Source organism: Leucopleurus acutus (assembly GCF_964270905.1).
Source record: "Leucopleurus acutus genome assembly, chromosome: 4".
Classification (NCBI taxonomy): Eukaryota; Metazoa; Chordata; class Mammalia; order Artiodactyla; family Delphinidae; genus Leucopleurus; species Leucopleurus acutus.
The window spans coordinates 146,806,062-146,817,523 of record NC_139146.1 but is presented as its reverse complement, the minus strand read 5'-3'; the positions used below and the strand labels follow the sequence as shown (position 1 = coordinate 146,817,523).

The 11,462-nt window shown below is 36.2% G+C and overlaps 1 pseudogene across 1 annotated transcript; it reads left to right on the top strand.

Moving 5' to 3' along the window:
- The first annotated feature begins 2,679 nt into the window (after positions 1 to 2,679).
- LOC309961164 (KANTR integral membrane protein-like) lies at positions 2,680 to 10,890 on the top strand (annotated as a pseudogene). The gene is made up of 2 exons: positions 2,680 to 2,713; positions 10,137 to 10,890. The product of its transcript is annotated as a KANTR integral membrane protein-like (transcript).
- The last annotated feature ends 572 nt before the right edge of the window (positions 10,891 to 11,462 follow it).

Below are 11,462 nucleotides of genomic sequence, written 5' to 3'. Positions count from 1 at the left end.
TCATAATCAGCCCCTGCTTTAACCCCCTCCTGGTTGGGCAGGGAACAGACGCCTGAGGGGGGCCTAGACGCAGTGGCAGGGCCAAAACCAAAACCAAAACTGAACCCCAGGAGCTGTGTGAACAAAGAAGGGAAAGGGAAATTTCTCTGTGCAGCCTCAGGAGCAGCAGATTAAATCCCCACAATCAACTTCATAAACTGTGCATCTCTGGAATACCTGAATAGACAACAAATGTTCCCAAAATTGAGGCGGTGGACTTTGGGAGCAACTGTAGACTTGGGCATTGCTTTCTGTGTCTGATGTCTTTTTGGTTTTATGTTTATCTTAGTGTACTTTTTAGTGCTTGTTATCATTGGTGGATTTGTTTATTGGTGTGATTGCTCTCTTCCATTTTTATTACTTTTTATTTTATTATTTTTTCCCTTTCTTCTCTTTTACTCAGTGTGTATGTTTCTTTGTGTGATTTTGTCTGTTTAGTTTTGCTTTTAACATTTGGTTGGAGGTTCTATCTGTTCATTTTTCTGTTTTTGGTTTATTTCTTCCTTTTCTTCCAAGCTATGTGGCCAGCAGGATCTTGGGGCTTCAGTCAGATGTTGGGTCTAAGCCTCCAAGGTGGGAGAGCCGAGACCAGAACATTGGACCACCAGAGACCTCTCGGCCCCACGTAATATCAATAAGCGGGAGCTCTCCCGAGATCTCCATCTCAACATTAAGACCGAGCTCCACACAACGGCCAGCAAGCTGCAGTGCTGTACACCCCATGCCAAACAACTAGCAAGACAGGAACACAACCCCACCCATTAGTACAGAGGCTGCCTAAAGTCATACTAAGCTCACAGACACCCCAAAACACACAACCAGAAACAGCTCTACCCATCAGAAAGACAAGATCCATCCCCTCTCACCAGAGCACTGGCACCAGTCTCGTCCAGCAGGAAGCCTGTACAAGCCACTGAACCAACCTCACCCACTGGGGGCAGACACTAAAAATAATGGGAACTACGACCTGTAGCCTGTGAAAAGGAGACCCCAAACACAGTAAGTTAAACAAAATGAGAAGACAGAGAAATGTACAGCAGATGAAGGAGCAAGTAAAAAACCACAAGACCAAACAAATGAAGAGGAAACAGGCAGTCTACCTGAAAAAGAATTCAGAATGATAGTAAAGATGATCCAAAATCTCGGATATAGAGGGGAGAATATACAAGAAACATTTAACAAGGACCAAGAAGAACTAAAGAGCAAAGAAACAATAATGAACAACACAATAAATGAAATTAAAAACACTCTAGAAGGACTTAATAGCAGAATAACTGAGGCAGAAGAATGGATAAGTGACCTGGAAGACAAAATAGTGGAAATAACTGCTGCAGAGCAGAATAGAAGAAAAAGAGTTAAAAGAATTAAGGACAGTCTCAGAGACATCCAGAACAATATTAAACACACCAACATTCAAATTATAGAGGACCAAGAAGAAGAGAAAAAGAAAGGGTCTGAGAAAATATTTGAAGAGATTATACTCAAAAACTTCCCTAATAGGGGAGAGGAAATAGTCAATCAAGTCCAGGAAGCGCAGAAAATCCCATACAAGATAAATCCAAGAAGAAACGTGCCAAGTCAGATATTAATCAAACTATCAAAGATTAAATACAAAGAAAAAGTATTAAATGCAGCAAGGGAAAAGCAACAAATAACATGCAAGGGAATCCCCATAAGGTTTAAAGCTGATTTTTCAGCAGAAACTCTGCAAGCCAGAAGGGAGTAGCAGGACATATTTAGAGTGATGAAAGGAAAAAAACTACAACCAAGATTACTCTACCCAGCAAGGATCTCATTCAGATTTGACGGAGAAACTAAAACCTTTACAGACAACCAAAAGTTAAGAGAATTCAGCACCAGCAAACCAGCTTTACAACAAATGCTAAAGGAACTTCTCTAGGCAGGAAACACAAGAGAAGGAAAAGACCGACAAAAATAAACCCAAAACCATTAAGAAAATGGTAATAGGAACATACATATCGACAATTACCTTAAATGTAAATGGATTAAATGCTCCAACAAAAGACATAGGCTGGCTGAATGGATACAAAAACAAGACCTGTATATGCTGTCTACAAGAGAACCACTTCAGACCTAGGGACACATACAGACTGAAAGTGAGGGGATGGAAAAAGATATTCCATGCAAATGGCAACCAAAAGAAAGCTGGAGTAGCAATTCTCATATCAGACAAAATAGACTTTAAAATAAAGGCTATTACAAGAGATAAAGAAGGACACTACATAATGATCAAGGGATCAATGCAGGACAAAGATACAACAATTATAAATATTTATACACCCAATAGAGGAGTTCCTCAATACATAAGGAAAATGCTAACAGCCATAAAAGGGGAAATAGACAGTAACAGAATAATAGTGGGGGCTTTAACACCCCACTTTCAACAATGGACAGATCATCCAAAATGAAAATAAAGAAACATAAGCTTTAAATGACACTTTAGACCGGATGAAATCAATTGATATTTATAGGACATTCCATCCAAAAACAACAGAATAAACTTTCTTCTCAAGTGTTCATGGAACACTTTCCAGGACAGATCATATCTTGGGTCGCAAATCAAGCCTTGGTAAATTTAAGAAAATTGAAATCATATCAAGTATCTTTTCTGACAACGCTATGAGACTAGATATCAATTACCGGGAAAAAATCGGTAAAAAATAGAAACACATGGAGGCTAAAAAACACACTACTAAATAATCAAGAGATCATTGAAGAAATCAAAGAGGAAATCAAAAAATACCTAGAAACAAATAACAATGAAAACACAATGCTTCAAAACATATGGGATGCAGCAAAATCTGTTCTAAGAAGGAAGTCTATAGCAATACAGTACTACCTCAAGAAACAAGAAAAGTCTCAATTAAACAATGTAACCTTATACCTAAAGCAATTAGAGAAAGAACACACACCAAAAAAAACCCTCCAAAGTTAGCAGAAGGAAAGAAATCATAAAGATCAGATCAAAAATAAATGAAAAAGAAATGAAGGAAACAATAGCAAGATCAATAAAACTAAAAGTTGGTTCTTTGAGAGTGTAAACAAAATTGATAACACATTAGCCAGACTCATCAAGAAAAAAAGGGAGAAGACTCAAATCAACAGAATTAGAAATGAAAAAGAAGTAACAACTAACCCTGCAGAAATACAAAGGATCATGAGAGACTACTGCAAGCAACTCTATGCCAATAAAATGGACAACCTGGAAGAAATGGACAACTTTTTAGAAAAGTACATCCTTCCAAGACTGAATCAGGAAGAAACAGAAAATATGAACAGACCAATCACAAGCACTGAAATTGAAACTGTGATTTAAAATCTTCCAACAAACAAAATCCCAGGACCAGATGGCTTCACAGGTGAATTGCATCAAACATGTGGAGAAGAGAAAACATCTATTCTTTTCAAATTCTTCCAAAATATAGTAGAGGAAGGAACATTCCCTAACTCATTCTACAAGGCCACCATCACCCTGATACCAACAGCAGGCGAAGATGTCACAAAATAAGAAAACTACAGGCCAATATCACTGATGAACATAGATGCAAAGCCCTCAACAAAACACTAACAAACAGAATCCAACAGCACATTAAAAGGATCATACACCATGATCAAGTGGGGTTTATTCTAGGAATGCAAGGAATAAATATACGTGAATCAATGTGATACACCATATTAACAAAATGAAGGAGAAAAACCATATGATAATTTCAATAGATGTAGAAAAAGCTTTCAACAAAATTCAACACCATTTATGATAAAAACTCTCAAGAAACTGGGCATAGAGGGAAATTACTTCAACATAATAAAGGTCATATATGACAAACCCACAGCACACATCATTCTCAATGGTGAAAAACTGAAAGCCTTTTCTCTAAGATCCGGAACAAGACAAGGATGTCTACTCCCACCATTATTATTCAACATAGTTTTGGAAGTCCTAGCCATGGTAATCAGAGAAGAAAAAGAAATAAAAGGAATGCAAATTGGAAAAGAAGAAGTAAAACTATCACTGTTTGCAGATGACATGATACTATACATAGAAAATCCTAAAGATGTTACCAGAAAACTACTAGAGCTAATCAATGAATTTGGTAAAGTAGCAGGATACAAAATTAATGCAAAGAACTCTCTTGCATTCCTATACACTAATGATGAAAAATCTGAAAGTGAAATCAAGAAAACATTCCCATTTACCATTGCAACAAAGAGAATAAAATACCTAGGAATAAACCTACCTAAGGAGACAAAAGACCTGTATGCAGAAAATTGTAAGACACTGATGAAAGAAATTAAAGATGATACAAATAGATGGAGAGATATATCATGTTCTTGGATTGGGAGAGTCAACATTGTGAAAATGACTCTACTACCCAAAGCAATCTACAGAGTGAATGCAATCCCTATCAAACTACCACTGGTATTTTTCACAGAACTAGAACAAAAAAATTCACAATTTGTATGGAAACACAAAAGACCCCAAATAGCCAAAGCAATCTTGAGAAACAAAAATGGAGCTGGAGGAATCAGGCTCCCTGACTTCAGATTATACTACAAAGCTACAGTAATCAAGACGATAGGGTACTGGCACAAAACCAGAAATATAGATCAAAGGAACAGGACAGAAAGCCCAGAGATAAACCCATGCAAATACGGTCACCTCATCTTTCATAACGGAGGCAAGAATATACAATGGAGAAAAGACAGCCTCTTCAATAAGTGGTGCTGGGAAAACCGGACAGCTACATGTAAAAGAATGAAATTAGAACACTCCCTGACACCATACACAAAAATAAACTCAAAATGGATTAAAGACCTAAATGTAAGGCCAGACACTATAAAACTCTTAGAGGAAAACATAGGCAGAACATTCTATGCCACAAATTCTAGCAAGATCCTTTTTGACCCACCTCCTAGAGAAATGGAAATAAAAACAAAAATAAATAAATGGGACCTAATGAAACTTCAAAGCTTTTGCACAGCAAAGGAAACCATAAACAAGACCAAAAGACAACCCTATGAATGGGAGAAAATATTTGCAAATTAAGCAATTGACAAAGGATTAATCTCCAAAATATACAAGCAGCTCGTGCAGCTCCATATTAAAAAAAACAGTCAACCCAATCCAAAAATGGGCAGAAGGCCTAAATAGACATTTCTCCAAAGAAGATATACAGATTGCCAACAAACACATGAAAGGATGCTCAACATCACTAATCATTAGAGAAATGCAAATCAAAACCACAATGAGGTATCACTTCACACTGGTCAGAATGGCCATCATCAAAATATCTACAAACAATAAATCCTGGAGAGGGTGTGGAGAAAAGGGAACTCTCTTGCACTGTTGGTGGGAATGTAAATTGATACAGCCACTATGGAGAACAGTATGGAGGTTCCTTAAAAAACTAAAAACAGGACTATCATATGACCCAGCAATCCCACTCCTGGGCATATACCCTGAGAAAAACCATAATTCAAAAAGAGTCATGTACCACAATGTTCATTGCAGCACTATTTACAATAGCTAGGACATGGAAGTAACCTAAGTGTCCATTGACAGATGAAGGGATAAAGAAGATGTGGCACATATATACAATGGAATATTACATAAAAAGAAACGAAATCGAGTTATTTGTAGTGGGGTGGATTGACCTAGAGCCTGTCATATGGAGTGAAGTAAGTCAGAAAGAGAAAAACAAATACTGTATGCTAACACACATATATGGAATAAAAAAAATGGTTCTGATGAACCTGGGGCAGGATAGGAATAAAGACACAGATGTAGAAAATGGACTTGAGGACACATAGAGGAGGAAGCGTAAGCTGGGATGAAGTGAGAGAGTGGCATGTACATATATACACTACCAAAAGTGAAATAGATAGCTAGCGGGAAAGAGCTGCATAGCACAGGGAGATCAGCTCGGTGCTTTGTGACCACCTAGAGGAGTGGGATAGGGAGGGTGTGAGGGAGGCGCAAAAGGGAGGGAATATGGCGATATGTATATACATATAGCTGATTCACTTTGTTGTACAACAGAAATTAACACAACATTGTAAAGCAATTATAGTTCAATAAAGATGTTAAAATAAATAAAGTAAAATACTACTTTTCATTGACATTGCACCTGGTCACTCCAGAGCTCTGATGGAGATGTGCAATGGGATTTATTTTGTGTTCATGCTTGCTAACGTAGCATTCTTTCTGCAGCCCATGGAGCAAGGACTAATTTTAAATTTCAAGTCTTATTATTTAAGAAATACATTGCATAAGGCTATCACTGCCATAGACAGAGATTCTTCTGAGGGATATGGGCAAAGGAAATAGAAAATTTTTTGGAAAGGATTTACCATTCTAGATGTCATTAAGAATATTTATGATTCATGGAGAGAGGTCAAAATATCAACATTAACAGGTGTTTGGAAGAAGTTGATTCCAACCCTCATGGATGACTTTGAGAGTTTCAAGACTTCAGTGGAGGAACTATTGGCAGCTATGGTGGAAATAGCAAGAGAATTAGACATGAAGCCTGAAGATGTGACTGAATTACTCCAATCTCATGATAAAACTTTACAGATGAGGAGTTGCTACTTACAGATGAGGAAAGAAAGTGGTTTCTTGGATGGAATCCACTCCTGGTGAAGATGCTGTGAAGATTGTTGAAGTGATAGCAAAGATTTAGAAAATTACATAAACTTAGTTGATAAAGCAGTGGCAGGATTTGAGAGGACTGACAACAATTCTGAAAGAAGTTCTGCAGGTAAAATCGTATCAAACTGCACTGCAATGCTACAGATAAATCATTCATGAAAGGAAGAGTCAATTGATGCTGCAAACTTCATTGTTGTCTTATTTTAAGAAATTGCCACAGATACCTGCTACCTTCAGCAACCAGCACCTGATTAGTCAGCAGCCATCACCGTGGAGGCAAGATCCTCTACCAGCAAAAGGATTATGACTCACTGAAGGTTCAGATGATGATTAACATTTTTTAGCAATGAAGTATACTTTTATTTATTAAGGTATACATACTGTATTTTTAGCCATAATGCTATTTCACAGTTAGTAGACTATAGTATAGTGTAAAAATAACTTTTTTTATGCACTGGGAAACCAAAAAATTAGTGTGACTAACTTTATTGCAACATTCACTTTATTGTAGTGGTCTGGAACTGAACCCACAGTCTCTCTGAGGTATGCCTGTATATATATTATAAACATAACATTATGAAGCTTCAAAAAAAAATAAACCAAGCAGATTAGTTCATTTTGATAAGAAAGGGGGAGCGAGTGCTCTTCCTAGACACCAATAGAGTAGGAACACAATGGCCCAGAGGCATTAATAAATGGAAAAGAAGGACTTCCTTGTAGGAAGCCTCAATCATTTCAGTAAAGTAGGCCAGGAGATCAACTAATAAAACAGAAAGGTGGAGTTGGCGATTTGAAGACAACTGAAAACTTTTCAAAGGACCACTCTTGGAAATGGTGCAGAAGTCATTATACATTTTAAATGCAAGTGCCACCAAGTATGATCAAGGTCCCACTCAGATTTTTGACTCTCCAGAAAGATAAATAATTCTCATAATAATGGCTACAATCTATTGATTATTTACTCCATGCTCTACTCTAAGTGCTTTACCTGAGCAACTTCATTTTCATCTCAAAACAACCCTATGAAATAAATGGTATCATTATTTCCATTTTACAAATGAGGACACCGAGGTACAGAGTGTTTAATAGTAATCATCAAAGGCTACACAGCTAGGATGTAAGGAGTCATGATTCAAATTTAGCTAATCTGGTTTCAGAACCCAAGATTTTGACCACTGAGAGCTCTGACTCTGTTTTGAGGTCATAAACAGGTTTCAAAGTGGTATTTATTCTTAGAAGCAAGTAAAAAGAGTTTCAGAAGATTATACACATATCTGAGGAAAGCCAAATGGAAAGCACTGACCAGGGAAGTGTCTCTCACTGGCTACATCTATTGAGGCTTCCACCACGATCTGAAATGATGCTGTCATTTGATAGCAAATGGAATGTAAGTCAGTCTGTCACAGGAAGGTTTATACTACATTGGCCTATAGTTCTACAGATGAAAAGATGGTTTTAGTCTGTAGGGTATCATTTACTAGCAGGGTATTTTCAGCACTTCAGAGAATATCAATCAGGAATCACTGAAAGCTGAAATGTGCTTTCCTGAAGTGAGCAAGCTGGTACAATAATTCTTAAATCCTTTGTTGTCGGGAGGGAAATTTCTATGGGTTTCATCATAAAAATATTTTATACTACAGCTAGCAAAAAGCCCTATCAATCTAAGATCTAACAGTAGTATTTTATGGTTTGGTTGCTAGGTAATAAATGCACACTGAAAAATGCAGTTTGGAGGAAAAAATGCCTCAATAAAGAGAATTCCCCTAAGGTTTGGGATAACGATCTCAACTAATATTTTACATTAAATAAATCAAATACAGGAGTTCCTAAGAAAATTACAAAATTCATCACAGCTTTCCAGAAAACGTAATCTTTAGCATCTTTCCCTTTATTTATTCTAGCACCTTGCACAGTGCTTGACCTATAATAATTTGTCAATAAATAATTATCAAATAATGTCTGTTTCTATTTTGTAAATTCTAAACTGTATATGGACTACTAAATGAACATGGTTTTTGTTATGATATTTTTTTAAGATTTTTCTTCTTTTCCCATTAAAATTGTATGTACACCTGATAAGGTTATATGTATTTAATCGCCATTTGCATCTGAAAGTAGTGGATTTTTGTATGCAGGTAATGTTATTCAGTCATCAATTGATCAGGCTGACTTTGATACATAATAATTACTTTCTAGACAAATAATACCTTAAGGCCAAATTTCACATTTTAAAAACTCTCTGTAATTTATAGAATTCAAGAGACCATTAGAAAACGTGGTATAGAGAACAGGGGTCACAAAATCAAATATCTACAGGTGCCTGGAGGAAACAACACGAGTAAAGGGATGGGTGTGGAATGGGATAGGAATGGAGTTTCAATGGTTAATTGTAGGAGAGCCTGTCTAAAAAGGGTGGCTACTACTTGTGCCAAAGACCTTTGCCATGAGTGATTATTTTAAGAGGGATTCTAGAAGAGTTAATTTTAATGTTCAATCTCCTGATTTTTAAAAAAATGTTTCAACACATTCAATAAAATTTAAAACAGTATACAAGAAAAAAACACTCTTGGGAAACTAAGAGACAGGGCTGACAGTTACTTCTATGTATGAGTTCACAGCCCCTCTAAATTGAGGTCACAGTCTTGGCAGGTGAAGGTGTTGAAACTTACTCTTAAGTTTGTTATGACTTCTTTGTATTTGTTGAATCAACTCCTGTTTTTATAAAATGTTTTAATAAATTTCCTCATTTGCTTCTTATTGTAAATAAACTACACCCTGAAAGCCTGTAAAGAACATTCATAAAGATTGAAGCAGAGTTAAAGAATAAAAGCTATAGTCTTTCTTCTTAAAAAGAAAAACATGATTAATGCAATCCCACTATGGGCATATACAGATATGTGGGCAAATGCAAATACTGAAGAATCCTTGCATCCCTGGGAAAATCCCACTTGATCATGGTGTATGATCCTTTTAACGTGTTGTTGGATTCTGTTTGCTAGTATTTTGTTCAGGATTTTTGCATGTGCATTCATCAGTGATATTGGTCTATAATTTTCTTTTTTGTGATATCTTTTTTTGGTTTTGGTATCAGGGTGATGGTGTTGTCGAATGAATTTGGGAGTGTTCCTCCCTCTGCAATTTTTTTTAAAGAGTTTGAGAAGGATCAGTGTTAGTTCTTCTCTAAATGTTTGACAGAATTTGCCTGTGAAGCCATCTGGTCCTGAACTTTTGTTTGTTGGAAGATTTTTAATTATGGTTTCAATTTCATTACTTGTCATAGGTCTGTTTATATTCTCTAATTCCTCCTGGTTCAGTCTTGGACAACTGTACCTTTCCAAGAATTTGTCTGTTTCTTCATGGTTGTCCATTTTATTGGCATATAGTTGTTTGTAGTAGTCCCTTATAATCCTTTGTATTTCTGCAGTGTCAGTTGTGATTTCTCCTTTTTCATTACTAATTTTATTGATTTGCATCCTCTCCCTTTTTTTCTTGATGAATCTAGTTAAGGGTTTATCAATTTTGTTAATCTTCTCAAAGAACCAGCTTTTAGTTTTATTAATATTCATTTCTATTTCATTTATTTCTGCTCTGATCTTTATGATTTCTTTCCTTCTACTGACTTTGGGTTTTCTTTGTTCTTCTTTCTCTAGTTTTTTTAAGTGTAGGGTTAGATTGTTTGAGATTTTTCTTGTTTCTTGAGGTGAGATTGAATTGCTATAAACTTCCCTCTTAGAACTGCTTTTGCTGCATCCCATAGGTTTTGGCTCGTCGTGTTTTCATTGTTATTTGTTTCTATGTATTTTTTTAATTTCTTCTTTGATTTCTTCAGTGATATCTTGGTTATTTAGTAGTGCACTGTTTAGTCTCCATGTATTTGTGCTTTTTACAGTTTTTTTCCTGTAATTTATTTCCAATCTCATAACGCTGTGGTCAGAAAAGATGCTTCATACAATTTCAATTTTCTTAAATTTTCTGACGCTTGATTTGTGACCCAAGACATGATCTATCTTGGAGAACGTTCCATGTGCCATTGAGAAGAAAGTGTATTTTGCCACTTTTGGGTGGAATGTTCTATAAATATCAATTAAACCTATCTGGTCTATTGTGTCATTAAAAGCTTGTGTTTATTTACTTTCTGTTTGGATGATCTGTCCATTGGTGTAAGTGGGGTGTTAAACTCCCCCACTATCATTGTGTTACTGTCAATTTCTCCTTTCATGGTTGTTAGCATTTGCCTTATGTATTGAGGTGCTATGTTGCGTGCATAAACATTTATAATTGTTATATTTTCTTCTTGGGATGATTCTTTGATCATTATGTAGTGTCCCTCCTTATCTCTTGTAAGAGTCTTTATTTTAAAGTAGATTTTATCTGATACGAGTACTGCTACTCCAGATTTCTTTCGATTTCCATTTGCATGGAGAATCTTTTTCCATCCCTTCACTTTCATTCTGTGTGTGCCCCTAGGTCTAAAGTGGGTCTCTTGTAGACAGCATATACATGGGTCTTGTTTTTGTATCCATTCAGTCAGTCCGTGTCTTTTGCTTGGGGCATTTAATCCATTTACATGCAAGATTATCAATATATATCTTCCCATTACCATTTTCTTAATTGCTTTGCTTTTGTTTTTGTGGGTCTTTTTCTTCTCCTTGTTTCCCGCCTAGAGAAGTTTCTTTAGCATTTGTTGTAAAGCTGGTTTGGTGGTGCTGAATTCTCTTAGCTTCTGCTTGTTTGGAAGGCTTTTGACTTC